The sequence below is a fragment of the Amblyomma maculatum genome, chromosome 6, assembly GCF_055883805.1.
Source record: "Amblyomma maculatum isolate TAMU_Amacu chromosome 6, ASM5588380v1, whole genome shotgun sequence".
Taxonomy (NCBI): domain Eukaryota; kingdom Metazoa; phylum Arthropoda; class Arachnida; order Ixodida; family Ixodidae; genus Amblyomma; species Amblyomma maculatum.
The window spans coordinates 101,306,933-101,321,770 of NC_139349.1; the positions used below are offsets into that span (position 1 = coordinate 101,306,933).

Below are 14,838 nucleotides of genomic sequence, written 5' to 3' on the forward strand. Positions count from 1 at the left end.
CCTTAACCGAACCGTAAGAAGAAGGAGGTGGGTCAACACCACCTAGACTAAGGCCTCTTCATATCCTCCTCCTCCTCGCGCCTACGTCATCACACTACGACGGAGCTCTTTCGTCGTTTCCCGTCTCGGCGCATATCCGGGAGGCAGGTGCGAGGTGTGCGAGTGCATGGTTAGTTTAGGTGATGTTGTTCATGCTCCAACTGCAGTGCGAGATTCTTTGTACAACGTGTGTCGCAAAAGTTTTGCTGATTTTTCTTTGGAGATAAGCACTGGATGAGTGGCGGTGACAGGTCTGCGCTCATGCTGCAGACCACCACGCAGCATCTGCTGCGAGGTGGTCTGAAGCTCTCCACTACGGCACCTCTTTATCTCTATTTTCACTCCCACCTTACGCGAAGACATATACGATTGAGAGTGAGCAAGATGGGCAAGTGATCACTACCCCAAGAGTTAGAAAGGACTTCCCAGTGCCGAAGAAGACGCGGTGATGAGAATGTACACTCTAAAAAAAAAAAGAGTGTAAAAGGAGGGTAACTTCGGGATTTATGCTATCTGAAACCGCATGGCTTAAATATACCCTGCGCAATCACCCGCACGGAAGACGTTAGTCTCTCTCGCATGACTTTACACCATTTCGTCCCTGCAGCTCAAGCAAAAAAAAGTTTGCCGCTTGTTTCTTCTTCTTTTTTTTTATGATGGTAACCGGTTTCAAGCTGGGTGCGGCTGTGTTTCTACTTCCCGTCCGATGTCCTTTCAAGAGCTACCACAAAAGGACCCCCCGTTTTTCCCCGGAGGAGGTGGGGAATCGTCGAAAGTTGGGAGCATCTTATCTTCTTACAAAAAGCGGTGCTTCCCCCCTTCACCTCCCCCCCCCCCCCGACAACCCTTGGTCGTCCCGTCTTTTGACTCCTACGCGAGCTTGACCGTGGAGGGAGCAAGGCCGAACTCAGAACAAGGGCGGACAGACAAGTGTGTACGCTGCAAAACAGGGAGAAAGGGGAGGTGAGGGGGGAGTGGTGGTGAGGCGAGAAGCGAAGCAGTTGCTTTTTAGTTTTGTTGCTTTTATTCTCAACGCAGCGTCACGTGCTTGAGCCTGCCTGCGTTCCCTGCGACTCTGCGAGTCCGAGAAGACGACGACGGCGATTGCCGCACGAGTCAGCGTTCGTGCTCTTTGTCGTTGGTACTCATCTGTGTTTTTAGAAAAGTTCGGTTGCTCTCAGCGATTATTTCATCGAGTGCGCTCATCGATGCCTCACTATGAAACGACTTCGTGAAAGTGTGAACTTCGGAATGAAACGGCGGATGGCAGGTCGTCTGCGGTGGTGGTGTTCCAACGGATCCTTGGCGCCAAATTTCAGCCGCGCATGCAAGTGACGTTTTACATTTCGTTTTACGTGTTTTTCTCTGCTATTTAACTTGGCCTGAACATGTTTTGTTATTGCTTACGTCCGCGACGCTGCTTGTTTGTTTGTGAAACGGCCTCTGAGCACGACGTCTTGGATCCCAACCTGAGCATACCACTCCCTCAGTTCAGACTGGATGAGCGGCGCATCCCAAAATTTTCAGATGGTCACGACCTTTTTGCGGGATGTTAATGGTGCATTTTTAGTCGTCTACGACGCTCACAAGCATATCCCGCGGTCGAAAGTATGCGTCGACGAGCGCTAATGCAGTCCCGGTGATACGCATTGACGTGTTTGCATGCCGCATTATTTTTGCTCGCTGCCTACAATCGATTTTGATCGTCTGTTGTTGCTGCTTTACGGGAACGTTGCCATAAATGCGGGAGAGCATGCAGGGTGATGGGTTAAGTTTACGGTTCTTTTGCCAGCAACCTGTACGTTCGAAGGCAGCGCGCTTGATATCCTAAAGTCACGCTTTCAGAACGCCGATTTAACCCCGCAGTTTTGAGCTGATGGCGTCGAGACCAGAGGTGGGACCGAGCCGATTCGTGTACATGTATACTGTCGCAGTGACGCAATGTGCAGGAAAGACATTTCTCACGCTTTTTTTTTTTCGCTGCAGGCTCAAGTCCTTCGTCTCGTCTGCGCAAGAACGTAGACTGTCGTTTCTTCAAAGAATTTGAAACTGGTCTCTGCTATCCGTGCTGGTAAGTCCAAAGCATTGTTTCCATCCAGAAAGGGGCGTTTAAATTGACACGCGCACTTTTGTGGCACATATTGCTGATCACTGACATCTGCCTCAATGTATACTGCTTGGGATTCTCGTCGGAGAATATTTATGTCGCGTGCCATGTGTGTGTCTCCTTGCGTGTTGCCATTTTCGCTCATGCCGTGCAATATGGTGCACGCCCAGACAGTGACTTATCAATTGAGTTTCATTATGTTTGAGGGCGTGTGCGAGTAAATGGTGTTATTTAACTTGCAGATCACTTATGTTAAGAACTGATAATAAATATTGGACTCGATCAAATCACTTAACAAGTGAAAAATCTGGGTTAGCTGGTGATCAGATGTCTTCAGCATTGAAGCAAACCATGTGTCACCCCTTCTCTGCTTTAAGACTGACTTTCTTTTTGTAATCGGTGCATAAAAAGACCAGCGCAAAAAAAAATAATTACGGGGACAAAGGAACAAAAAAATGACAGGACGGGCACTGAAATACGTTTTGTGTTCCTTTGTACCTGTTTTCTTTTTTTTTTCTTTTTTTTTTCGCTGGTCTTTTAGGGTGTAAGTATGAACCAACTGGCCCAAACAGCTATTTTCATTAAATGTGGTAATTTTAGTTAGCGAGCTAAGGAAAATTTTTATATCACTAATATTTTTCATTTGGGGATTTGCTATAGTTTCTACTCAGCTATTTCCATTCTGAACTTTTCAGCCTCCTGACCCATAGAAAGGAGGCTATGCCTGACCAATAACAACACATTCTTTTCCTTCTGTAGTTTCTGTTGTCAGACATTGTGTTATACTCATTACTACAATTCACTGGTACTGAGACATTCCCTCATTGAAGTTAATGTGTATTGTCATTGTGCTAGCAGTTTGTCATAAATCTGCTGTTCTAGTTTATTTAAGCAGTTATTTCGACTGTAAAGAGGTGACAGATATTGTTACTGATATATATAGGAACAGCAGTTGTAGCTTTTAAGCTCATTGTCAAAATATTTGAGTCATTGTTTTGGCATGTGTGGTGCCATTATTTTTTGTACTATAGTTATGTATGTACTAGTTACGAGTATCATGCTAATGTTATGAATGATACCTTTGCTGCAGCGTACCTGCCAGTAGGAGGAATACGGTGTAGAAGTGCTGTTACTCCTGCTTCTAAAGATCAACCTGCTTTCTTCAGCGCTGGACGACTACTTACGGCAAGATTTGTGTGGTATGTATTTTTCGACATAGCTGTGGCATTGTGGTCTGTTCATTGTTGCTTTATGTCTATCAAAGAGCATATTTTTCTATGCTGAGGAGCAATAGCCCTGGCATTACATTGATTTTGGAACCATTCAGTGCTATTGAGCAAGTTAGCAAGGGAGGAATTTTTTCAGTATGTAATCGATCTGAACATGTTGACTTCATTTTATTGAGTGAGCTGTTAATGTATGCCTCTTTTCTTTTTTTCTTCAAAACCTAATATTTAAATTGTTTGCACTTGGTTCTCAGCAGTAAGGTTATGTTCTCTGATGGGTGTAATTTTCAACAACTCACATGCTCTTATGTTGCTAGGTATGTCCACAATAGAATGAAACTAAAAATGAAGTACTGCAGGTGATATGTAATGGACGGTATTTTAGCACTTTCAGCTTTATTGTTTCTTTTGTGTTCTTTATATTGTTTTGTGCCATTTGTACTCAGCGTATTTTCCTTGTGTTCCACCACCACCATTTAACAAATATATATATATATATATATATATATATATATATATATATATATATATATATATATATGCCCCCACCCCTTATGTCATGTCTATGGGCCTATAAAGGGAGAATGAATGAAATGAAATTTGCAGTACAATTAGAACTGGATTGTGCAGCACAGTGGACATGTCTGTGGTAGAGGATAATGGTTGAATGGCTAATCAACCAAAATTGACTTAACTTTTGCATTTTAATTTTAGGGGACAGTATTATATACCAGAAATGAGGGTCCCCAATATTATAGGTGAGCCCAGTTCTTAAATTTTCTGAAAGGGCAATGTAGTTCAGAATATTGAACAAGGAAAGGCATATTTGAAAACTATTGTCTTGCTTTCCCACATTGCATGTAAAAAATGTTGCTGCACTTGGTATTGTTGCCAGAATCATGTTAGCTTCTTCTACATCATCAAAAACACAAAATGTCTATATTATCTGCATAAGAAATGTCAGCAACACCCTTTTTTAGTTATGTAATGTGGAAAAACCAACTTACAAAGTTTTTAAAGGAATATTTTTGATGCTCATTATGTTAGACCACATAGATGATTAGGAGGGTTTTAGGCCTAGGCTCACTCATTAATAGCCTTCAATTTTGCAGTTTTCATATTGCCTCTTATAAACAAAAAGAAAGATAATTAAGTCTAATCCTGAAGCTGTACCAGGTACCCAAAGTCCACATTGCTGCACAACCCACCGGCAGAGACTGCACGGGTGTCTCTTCATAGTTTATGATTTGCAATCTGTAAAGGTAAATAACATAATCTTTGAGAAATTTGTTGTAAACACTTTTTAATAATCATTCTTGTATAATATTGGTCAGCATTTACAATTTCATTAGTTAGGCATCTAAAGAGATAAGCAGTTGACAGTTCTGGCAAATTGCAGTTTATGAGAAGTTTTATTCCTGCTGCATGTGCTGCGAGCATTACATGAAGCAGCAATACATAGAATCTCAAGCTTTGTGGTTTGTTCAAGGAATTATAGGGGTATTGAAGTGTATTGTTTTTTGCCTCCTGAGCAAGATAATGTAGTTTTGAAGTGAAACGGCAGTCTCGAGAAGTTTTTGGCATCGGCATAAGCTGATGTGTGGTGTGAAACTAGCAATGAACTTATGTAAAAGTTGCATTTTATTGCCATGCTTTACATAATTGTGCATCTGTGACATCACTGCAGTAATGCACATGTGCAGAAGGTGCTTTGGATGTGCCTTGCTATCATTGCTCTTTTAGCATGAAATGTCCCATCTTTCAGAAGTGGTATCCCGCATTTTATAAGGCATAGCCTCTGTGGTATATTCATGCCTTTTTCCAGGAATGTAAACTGCACTAAAGGCAGAAACAATAGAATGGCCTTAGACATACCCCTGCAGGAGCAAGCTCTGCAGGAACAAGCTTCATTCGTTATATTCGTGAGAAATGACAACGAATGCAAGAACAAAAGAACCTCCCCCCATCCCCCCCCCCCCCAAAAAAAAAAAAAAAGAAGAAGAAGAGATTTGCAGTTGTCACTTGTGATGGATGATCAGATGACTAAAGACAGTGTAGTCTCAGGAAATCATTAACACTATAGGCAACATAAGATAATGTCATGGAGGACCAGAGACAGTGTTTTCTAGGAGGGTGAGACCATAGTGACTAGAAACAAGACCACTGGTATGGTCAGGTGTGAAAGCAAACTATAATGTTTGGGTGTTGGAGTGGAAACCAGCAAACAACAAAGGTGAAAGTGAAGGTGATAAAACAAAGTTTAACATAAAAAGCTAATGATAAAAAAAAGGAGAACTGCACATATGAACGAGTAGAGGGAGGGGTTTTTTAAATCACATCTTTTGCCTTTATTAGGCTAGCTTCTATTTTATCAATATGTTTTCATTCATATTTCTTTAAATGACCCTCTGGGTAGTCCAACATCAGTGATGCCTATGGCTTGACCCTGCTCCTAACAAGAATATGTCTCATTGTATATTGTGTCTTATTGAGCATATTGTCAATTTTTTCTGAGATTGCAATGTGCTAGTTGTCTATGTGTTAGTGGCACAGGTAATGCTCAGATTTGGAGAATTTTCATTGATCTATATATTGTGTGAGTTCACAATTCTCATTATATAAACACTTGGAAGCCTGTACTGGTGCACTATTTCCATCTGTCTTCCTTTTTACTTGCCCTTTGTGCAGTGTTATTTTTATATGTGAATTAATTACTCCATAAGCATGTTTTGTGAGACTTTCTTCGTGAGTAACCGATTACAAGTTCTCTTTTCTATGCAGGTCAAATACGTGGTACATCCCTGCCCTGACTGTGCGGAGAAGATTATCCAGTCCCTTGCTGCAACTTCGGTGTATAATGAGGTGAAATAAACACGATGGTATGTTATCTTAACCGATTGTTCTGTAAATTCTTTTTGTTCACTCTGCAACATAATTTACGGCTTGAACACAACATGATACAGCCTACCTCACCTGAAACATTGCTCACTGTCACACTCCAGACGACACAAAGATATTGCAATGTTTCAACATAATCTTTCCTTCCAGAAAATCTTGAAATGTATTGGTTAGCTTTATTCCTGCTTCCAGTGACCAAGTTTACGATGCAGATTGGTAATAGTACTCTTGTGTGGGTAGCATGTATATACCACAAGATGATGCTTAGATACCCTATGTAATATGGCATTACTTTAAACTGCTTGGAGGGCAACGTCCTTCTCCTGGTGGTATAAGCTTGCACCATAAAGGCGCAAAACTTTGCGCTCTTTGTCGTAATATAAATTTATACTCTAAAATGGTAACTTTGCACCTGTACATACAGGATAAGTTTATGTTGTCCAGGTGCAAACTTGCACCTTTGATGCAAGGCTATGCTTATGCCATCGACAGACTAAAACATAGGCCTTTATGAAAGGTGCAACGTTATGCCTAGGTAGAATACAGTTACACTGCTTGTGAAGGTGCAAATTTATGCTACCAGAAGCGTAATGTTACACTACATGCAATGGTATAAATACTTAGTCTTCCAAGACACAGCGTAACCTATACCCCAAAAAGGTGTTAGCTCAGCGACAAGCAGTTTACCCCCCAAAAAGACTAAGATCACACCTTTTTTTTTTAGAGTGTAAGGTCCAGTGTATACTGTCCGCTTGAGAGGGATGGAGACCGATACGGGTCGGCGCGTTAGGTTCGTTGCACAGGGTAAGAAGAGTTTGATCAAGGGCGTCATATTTCCAGTCAGAAACCCTGATCCAGACCTGGATCGCCCATTCTCAAAGGGAGAACTGCAAGCAGCCCTCGGAAGAGGCCGAGCTCGCGGCACACCCGGGCATGACCGAGTCAGTTGGCAGGAGCTTCGCAATCTCGACTCGGCAGATGCCCTTCTCGACATCATTAATTCTTACTGGGAGACCGGAACGGTACCAAATAATTTCAAGCTTTCTCTTATTCTTCCTATCCTTAAACCTGGCAAAAACCCTCAATTTCCTAGTAATTTGCGTCCAATCGCCCTAACTTCACATCTCTGTAAACTCATCGAGCACCTGCTGCATACCCGAATTAGTCACTACATTGAATACGCCAGTCCTGGATTTCATCCAGTTCAAGCCGGCTTCCGCCCTAACCTCGGAACGCATGACTGCCTTTGGCTTTTGCGAAGAGTTCTGAATAGAGCTCATCGTAAAGCGCTACCTATCTCCTGGCTGTCGATATACACAAAGCTTTTGACAATGTTCGCCATGAGGTTATTCTGGAGGAACTCGCCAAATGCTTTTTTAGTACTCGTGCCCAAATCTGGATCCGCAATTTTTTGACATCTAGACCCATTGAGCTACATGACAAAGCTCCGGGATGGGTGCTCGAAACCTATTACTTCGATAGGGATGTACCTCAGGGCTCCATTCTCGGACCCATATTGTTCAGCTTGGCCATGACGCGCGTCGCCGAGAATCTGGAAATCGGCACAAGCGCAAGATTCGCTATATATGCCGATAATATTACCGTCTGGACTGAGGCTGCGGATTACGTAGACAAATATTCTATGCAGACTGAACTTCAGGTGGCCCTTCTTTGTCTTGAAGATACACTAACCAAAATTGGCCTCGAACTCTTACCACATAAAACAGAATTCATTAGTATCGACGGAAAAAATAAAATATGCAGATCCATCTTCACATCGGAGGCAACACCATCACCTCCTCAAATGGGCAAATCCGCATTCTTGGCCTGCCCATCTCAAGCTGCAACAGTCCCCAGAAATGGGTTCATCGGCTACAACGCCTTTGGCCAGCACTGCTACACACTATTCGTCGCCTGTCCAATCGGCACGGCGGTGCCCGGCAACATGCCTGCCGTGGGATGGCCCGAGCAGCGGCGCTCGGAAAAATCCTCTATGGCCCACCCGTCCTCCAACTGTCGAAGATTGACCTTGCTAAGGTCGAACGCCTTCATCGCGAAACACTACGCACTATTACCGGTCTACCTATATAAGCACACTCCTCGAGATCGAGCAGAGTCGCCATCTTGCGGCTCAGCGGCGAAACCTATATAGTCAGTGTGGATGCGTTTTCGCGTCACGTGCGCCAGCCCGCAGTGATTTAAGCGCGCGCATGCGGCGTGTACAGGAGAATTTTTTTTTTGTTTCGCGGTTCCTGTGAGATTTTGCTTACCTATATACCTCTTTCAAAATAAATATCAACACTCTATAACCCAACGCTTCAATAAAAGAAAATATATACTTGTCCGTATCGAGCATGTCATGCTTGGATAAGGACATTATCCATCGCGGTCTTGTAGTGGTCTTCCGCGCTTGAGATCCTTTGACATGCAATGTCTCAAGCGAAATGGTACTGTCGTTACCGCCGTGTCAAAGCAAAACCGGTCGCTGCCGTCAATAAAAGTTAATGCAAACGCTCAGAAATCGCATATTCCCGTTTCTGTTGAGAATACCGCAGCTACTAAAACATATGCCACCGCAGACTGCTTCATATAGCAGAATGCAGTATGAACAGGCTACTCTATGCCTGCTATGCCTTCTGTATGCACGATAGAGTTGTGTGAGTGCTTTTTTTTTTTTTTTTTTTTGCTTTTAAACGTCTGTCGCGGTGTCTCAATGGTAAGGGCGCTCGACTGCTGATTTCGAGAACGGGGGATTCAATCACAACCGTTTCGAAAGGCGCTCCTCTGCTGTGGGATTTGACTGCACAATAAACAATCACACGTGGTAAATGTGGTGTTCATAATGAAAAAAAAAAAAAAAAAACACGACACCAAAACCAGCCTCTGCAATCATCCGTCATAGCCGATGCCCCTTTATTGCGTTAAACCCGGGTCAATATGCATTTCTTTTTTTTTTGTTGTTGAATTATAAGGCTTCTGTGCATCCGTAAAAGTTTTAGTGAGCACACTTTGCATTAGAGAAATGCTCGAATGTTTGGGAAACACATTCCCTGCACCTAATTGTTACCCTAAATATTACATAATACACCTAGATTAATGTACTTTACTGGTAGCCTATTATAATCCCTTTTCGTCCAAGTGCTGTCTTCCGAGCAAACTCGTCGTTTCTGACAAGGGGAGTAAAACAGCTTCATGCGGGCTTAAATATCAGTGTTTAGTTCGGGAATGAATACATTTTTATAGTCGCATGGTAAGATGACCTCCATTTCTTTCGGAATAGTTTTATATACGGCATCTGTTTTGGAGGCAACCCTAATATTTTACTTCGCATAAGATTTAGTCACTGCTAAATAATTAGTGATAAAGAAATTTTCAGCCTGTAAAATTGCTTCCCAGAACATGGCAGTGCCCATGCGCAGTTTATAACGATGTCTTCGCAGCGAGTAATTCGTAGCTTTCACTTTAACGTTACTGAAAATTAATCGTTGATTATTGTAAATTCTGTCAAGTTTGTAAAAGTTCTCTCACACGGTGAGATTTATTGGCATTGCAAAACAAAATAATTACACTACTAATTTACCGTTATATATTAACATCACACACATCAGAAATCCCTTATACTTTCCTCGGTTTCAGGAAATCATTTACAGTTAGTGGCGCATGCATTAATACACTATCACATTCTATGACAGTGGCCGCAAAAAGCATCTCGGCAGATTCAATCCACTCAGTGCTGTATACGTGAACAATCAGCTTTCCTGTGCGGCGAGGTTTCCTGTATAGTGTCGGCGTGATCTTATTTTTGGGGAATACTTGTGCGTGGTTGTCTGGGCCAGAGTTGATGTGCACTCAGTCTAAAGCAACTCGCCATGCAGTGCGCTGCCAGTGCTACTTTAACCTGCTTAATCCTCGAGTCAAGTACGATATAATGAACCAGGCTTTCTCGATTCAATCTAAAGTACTGCAGGTATCTGCGTGGGCTTGACACTAAATTCGCCGGTCTCACTCGCATGAGACACGCGCAAACTGTTTAAAAGTCGATAAGAAAAACAAAGCTGTCATTAGGCAGGCTCAAGCATTAGGCGCGTGAGCGCGGTACAGCACAAGAAACGTGCAAAGTAAATCTAGAAGTCTGGTGGTTGCGTGCTCTGTTTTCTTAAAATCCGCTCTTCTGCTGCATTGGCGAAATCCATCGATTTTTTTTCTGCGATATTGCAGAAATACTGCAGAAGACACGTTTTCATCGCCAACAAACCCGCCGTAAACTCGGAAGCAGACCTACGCAGCGTGCGTTTCTGCGAGCGCCGCCGATCCACACTACCGGAGTGACGGTGGCGCCACCTCTATAGGTCGATCTCGCGGCGAATAGCCGAACTTGAGCGTTTGGCCGCTCTTCCACCGCCCTTCCACCGCTCCACTCTAAAAAAAAAAGGTCTGATCTTAGTCTTTTTGGGGGGTAAACTGCTTGTCGCTGAGCTAACACCTTTTTGGGGTATAGGTTACGCTGTGTCTTGGAAGACTAAGTATTTATACCATTGCATGTAGTGTAACATTACGCTTCTGGTAGCATAAATTTGCACCTTCACAAGCAGTGTAACTGTATTCTACCTAGGCATAACATTGCACCTTTCATAAAGGCCTATGTTTTAGTCTGTCGATGGCATAAGCATAGCCTTGCATCAAAGGTGCAAGTTTGCACCTGGACAACATAAACTTATCCTGTATGTACAGGTGCAAAGTTACCATTTTAGAGTATAAATTTATATTACGACAAAGAGCGCAAAGTTTTGCACCTTTATGGTGCAAGCTTATACCACCAGGAGAAGGATAACGTTGCCCTCCAAGCAGTTTAAAGTAATGCCATAGTACATAGGGTATCTAAGCATCATCTTGTGGTATATATGTGCTATCCACACAAGAGTACTACTACCAATCTGCATCGTAAACTTGGTCACTGGAAGCAGGAATAAAGCTAACCAATACATTTCAAGATTTTCTGGAAGGAAAGATTATGTTGAAACATTGCAATATCTTTGTGTCGTCTGGAGTGTGATGTTTCAGGTGAGGTAGGCTGTGTCATGTTGTGTTCAAGCCGTAAGTTATGTTGCAGAGTGAACAAAAAGAATTTACAGAACAATCGGTTAAGATAACATACCATGGTGTTTATTTCACCTCATTATACACCGAAGCTGCAGCAAGGGACTGGATAATCTTCTCCGCACAGTCAGGGCAGGGATGTACCACGTATTTGACCTGCATAGAAAAGAGAACTTGTAATCGGTTGCTCACGAAGAAAGTCTCACAAAACATGCTTATGGAGTAATTAATTCACATATAAAAATAACACTGCACAAAGGGCAAGTAAAAAGGAAGACAGATGGAAATAGTGCACCAGTACAGGTTTCCAAGTGTTTATATAATGAGAATTGTGAACTCACACAATATATAGATCAATGAAAATTCTCCAAATCTGAGCTTTACCTGTGCCACTAACACACACATAGACAACTAGCACATTGCAATCTCAGAAAAAATTGACAATATGCTCAATAAGACACAATATACAATGAGACATATTCTTGTTAGGAGCAGGGTCAAGCCATAGGCATCACTGATGTTGGACTACCCAGAGGGTCATTTAAAGAAATATGAATGAAAACATATTGATAAAATAGAAGCTAGCCTAATAAAGACAAAAGATGTGATTTAAAAAACCCCTCCCTCTACTCGTTCATATGTGCAGTTCTCCTTTTTTTTATCATTAGCTTTTTATGTTAAACTTTGTTTTATCACCTTCACTTTCACCTTTGTTGTTTGCTGGTTTCCACTCCAACACCCAAACATTATAGTTTGCTTTCACACCTGACCATACCAGTGGTCTTGTTTCTAGTCACTATGGTCTCACCCTCCTAGAAAACACTGTCTCTGGTCCTCCATGACATTATCTTATGTTGCCTATAGTGTTAATGATTTCCTGAGACTACACTGTCTTTAGTCATCTGATCATCCATCACAAGTGACAACTGCAAATCTCTTCTTCTTTTTTTTTTTTTTGGGGGGGGGGGGGAGGGATGGGGGAGGTTCTTTTGTTCTTGCATTCGTTGTCATTTCTCACGAATATAACGAATGAAGCTTGTTCCTGCAGAGCTTGCTCCTGCAGGGGTATGTCTAAGGCCATTCTATTGTTTCTGCCTTTAGTGCAGTTTACATTCCTGGAAAAAGGCATGAATATACCACAGAGGCTATGCCTTATAAAATGCGGGATACCACTTCTGAAAGATGAAACATTTCATGCTAAAAGAGCAATGATAGCAAGGCACATCCAAAGCACCTTCTGCACATGTGCATTACTGCAGTGATGTCACAGATGCACAATTATGTAAAGCATGGCAATAAAATGCAACTTTTACATAAGTTCATTGCTAGTTTCACACCACACATCAGCTTATGCCGATGCCAAAAACTTCTCGAGACTGCCGTTTCACTTCAAAACTACATTATCTTGCTCAGGAGGCAAAAAACAATACACTTCAATACCCCTATAATTCCTTGAACAAACCACAAAGCTTGAGATTCTATGTATTGCTGCTTCATGTAATGCTCGCAGCACATGCAGCAGGAATAAAACTTCTCATAAACTGCAATTTGCCAGAACTGTCAACTGCTTATCTCTTTAGATGCCTAACTAATGAAATTGTAAATGCTGACCAATATTATACAAGAATGATTATTAAAATGTGTTTACAACAAATTTCACGAAGATTATGTTCTTTACCTTTACAGATTGCAAATCATAAACTATGAAGAGACACCCGTGCAGTCTCTGCCGGTGGGTTGTGCAGCAATGTGGACTTTGGGTACCTGGTACAGCTTCAGGATTAGACTTAATTATCTATTCTTTTTGTTTATAAGAGGCAATATGAAAACTGCAAAATTGAAGGCTATTAATGAGTGAGCCTAGGCCTAAAACCCTCCTAATCATCTATGTGGTCTAACATAATGAGCATCAAAAATATTCCTTTAAAATCTTTGTAAGTTGGTTTTTCCACATTACATAACTAAAAAAGGGTGTTGCTGACATTTCTTATTCAGATAATATAGACATATTTTGTGTTTTTGATGATGCAGAAGAAGCTAACATGATTCTGGCAACAATACCAAGTGCAGCAACATTTTTTACATGCAATGTGGGAAAGCAAGACAATAGTTTTCAAATATGCCTTTCCTTGTTCAATATTCTGAACTACATTGCTCTTTCAAAAAATTTAAGAACTGGGCTCACCTATAATATTGGGGACCCTCATTTCTGGTATATAATACTGTCCCCTAAAATTAAAATGCAAAAGTTAAGTCAATTTTGGTTGATTAGCCATTCAACCATTATCCTCTACCACAGACATGTCCACTGTGCTGCACAATCCAGTTCTAATTGTACTGCAAATTTCATTTCATTCATTCTCCCTTTATAGGCCCATAGACATGACATAAGGGGTGGGGGCATATATATATATATATATTTGTTAAATGGTAGTGGTGGAACACAAGGAAAATACGCTGAGTACAAATGGCACAAAAACAATATAAAGAACACAAAAGAAACAATAAAGCTGAAAGTGCTAAAATACCGTCCATTACATATCACCTGCAGTACTTCATTTTTAGTTTCATTCTATTGTGGACATACCTAGCAACATAAGAGCATGTGAGTTGCTGAAAATTACACCCATCAGAGAACATAACCTTACTGCAGAGAACCAAGTGCAAACAATTTAAATATTAGGTTTTGAAGAAAAAAAGAAAAGTGGCATACATTAACAGCTCACTCAATAAAAAGAAGTCAACATGTTCAGATCGATTACATACTGAAAAAATTCCTCCCTTGCTAACTTGCTCAATAGCACTGAATGGTTCCAAAATCAATGTAATGCCAGGGCTATTGCTCCTCAGCATAGAAAAATATGCTCTTTGATAGACATAAAGCAACAATGAACAGACCACAATGCCACAGCTATGTCGAAAAATACATACCACACAAATCTTGCCATAAGTAGTCGTCCAGCGCTGAAGAAAGCAGGTTGATCTTTAGAAGCAGGAGTAACAGCACTTCTACACCATATTCCTCCTACTGGCAGGTACTCTGCAGCAAAGGTATCATTCATAACATTAGCGTGATACTCGTAACTAGTACATACATAACTATAGTACAAAAAATAACGGCACCACACATGCCAAAACAATGACTCAAATATTTTGACAATGAGCTTAAAAGCTACAACTCCTGTTCCTAGATATATCTGTAACAATATCTGCCACCTCTTTACAGTCGAAATAACTGCTTAAATAAACTAGAATAGCAGATTTATGACAAACTGCTAGCACAATGACATTACACATTAACTTCAATGAGGGAATGTCTCAGTACCAGTGAATTGTAGTAATGAGTATAACACAATGTCTGACAACAGAAACTACAGAAGGAAAAGAATGTGTTGTTATTGGTCAGGCATAGCCTTCTTTCTATGGGTCAGGAGGCTGAAAAGTTCAGAATGGAAATAGCTGAGTAGAAAC

The 14,838-nt window shown here is 41.4% G+C and overlaps 1 long non-coding RNA gene across 1 annotated transcript; it reads left to right on the forward strand.

Annotated features, from left to right (window-relative positions):
- Window positions 1-933: 933 nt before the first annotated feature.
- Window positions 934-6,247, forward strand: LOC146186452 (uncharacterized). Its single transcript, XR_014707854.1, has 4 exons — window positions 934-1,366; window positions 2,026-2,110; window positions 3,237-3,345; window positions 6,154-6,247. It is a non-coding gene; the product is annotated as an uncharacterized LOC146186452 (long non-coding RNA).
- The last annotated feature ends 8,591 nt before the right edge of the window (window positions 6,248-14,838 follow it).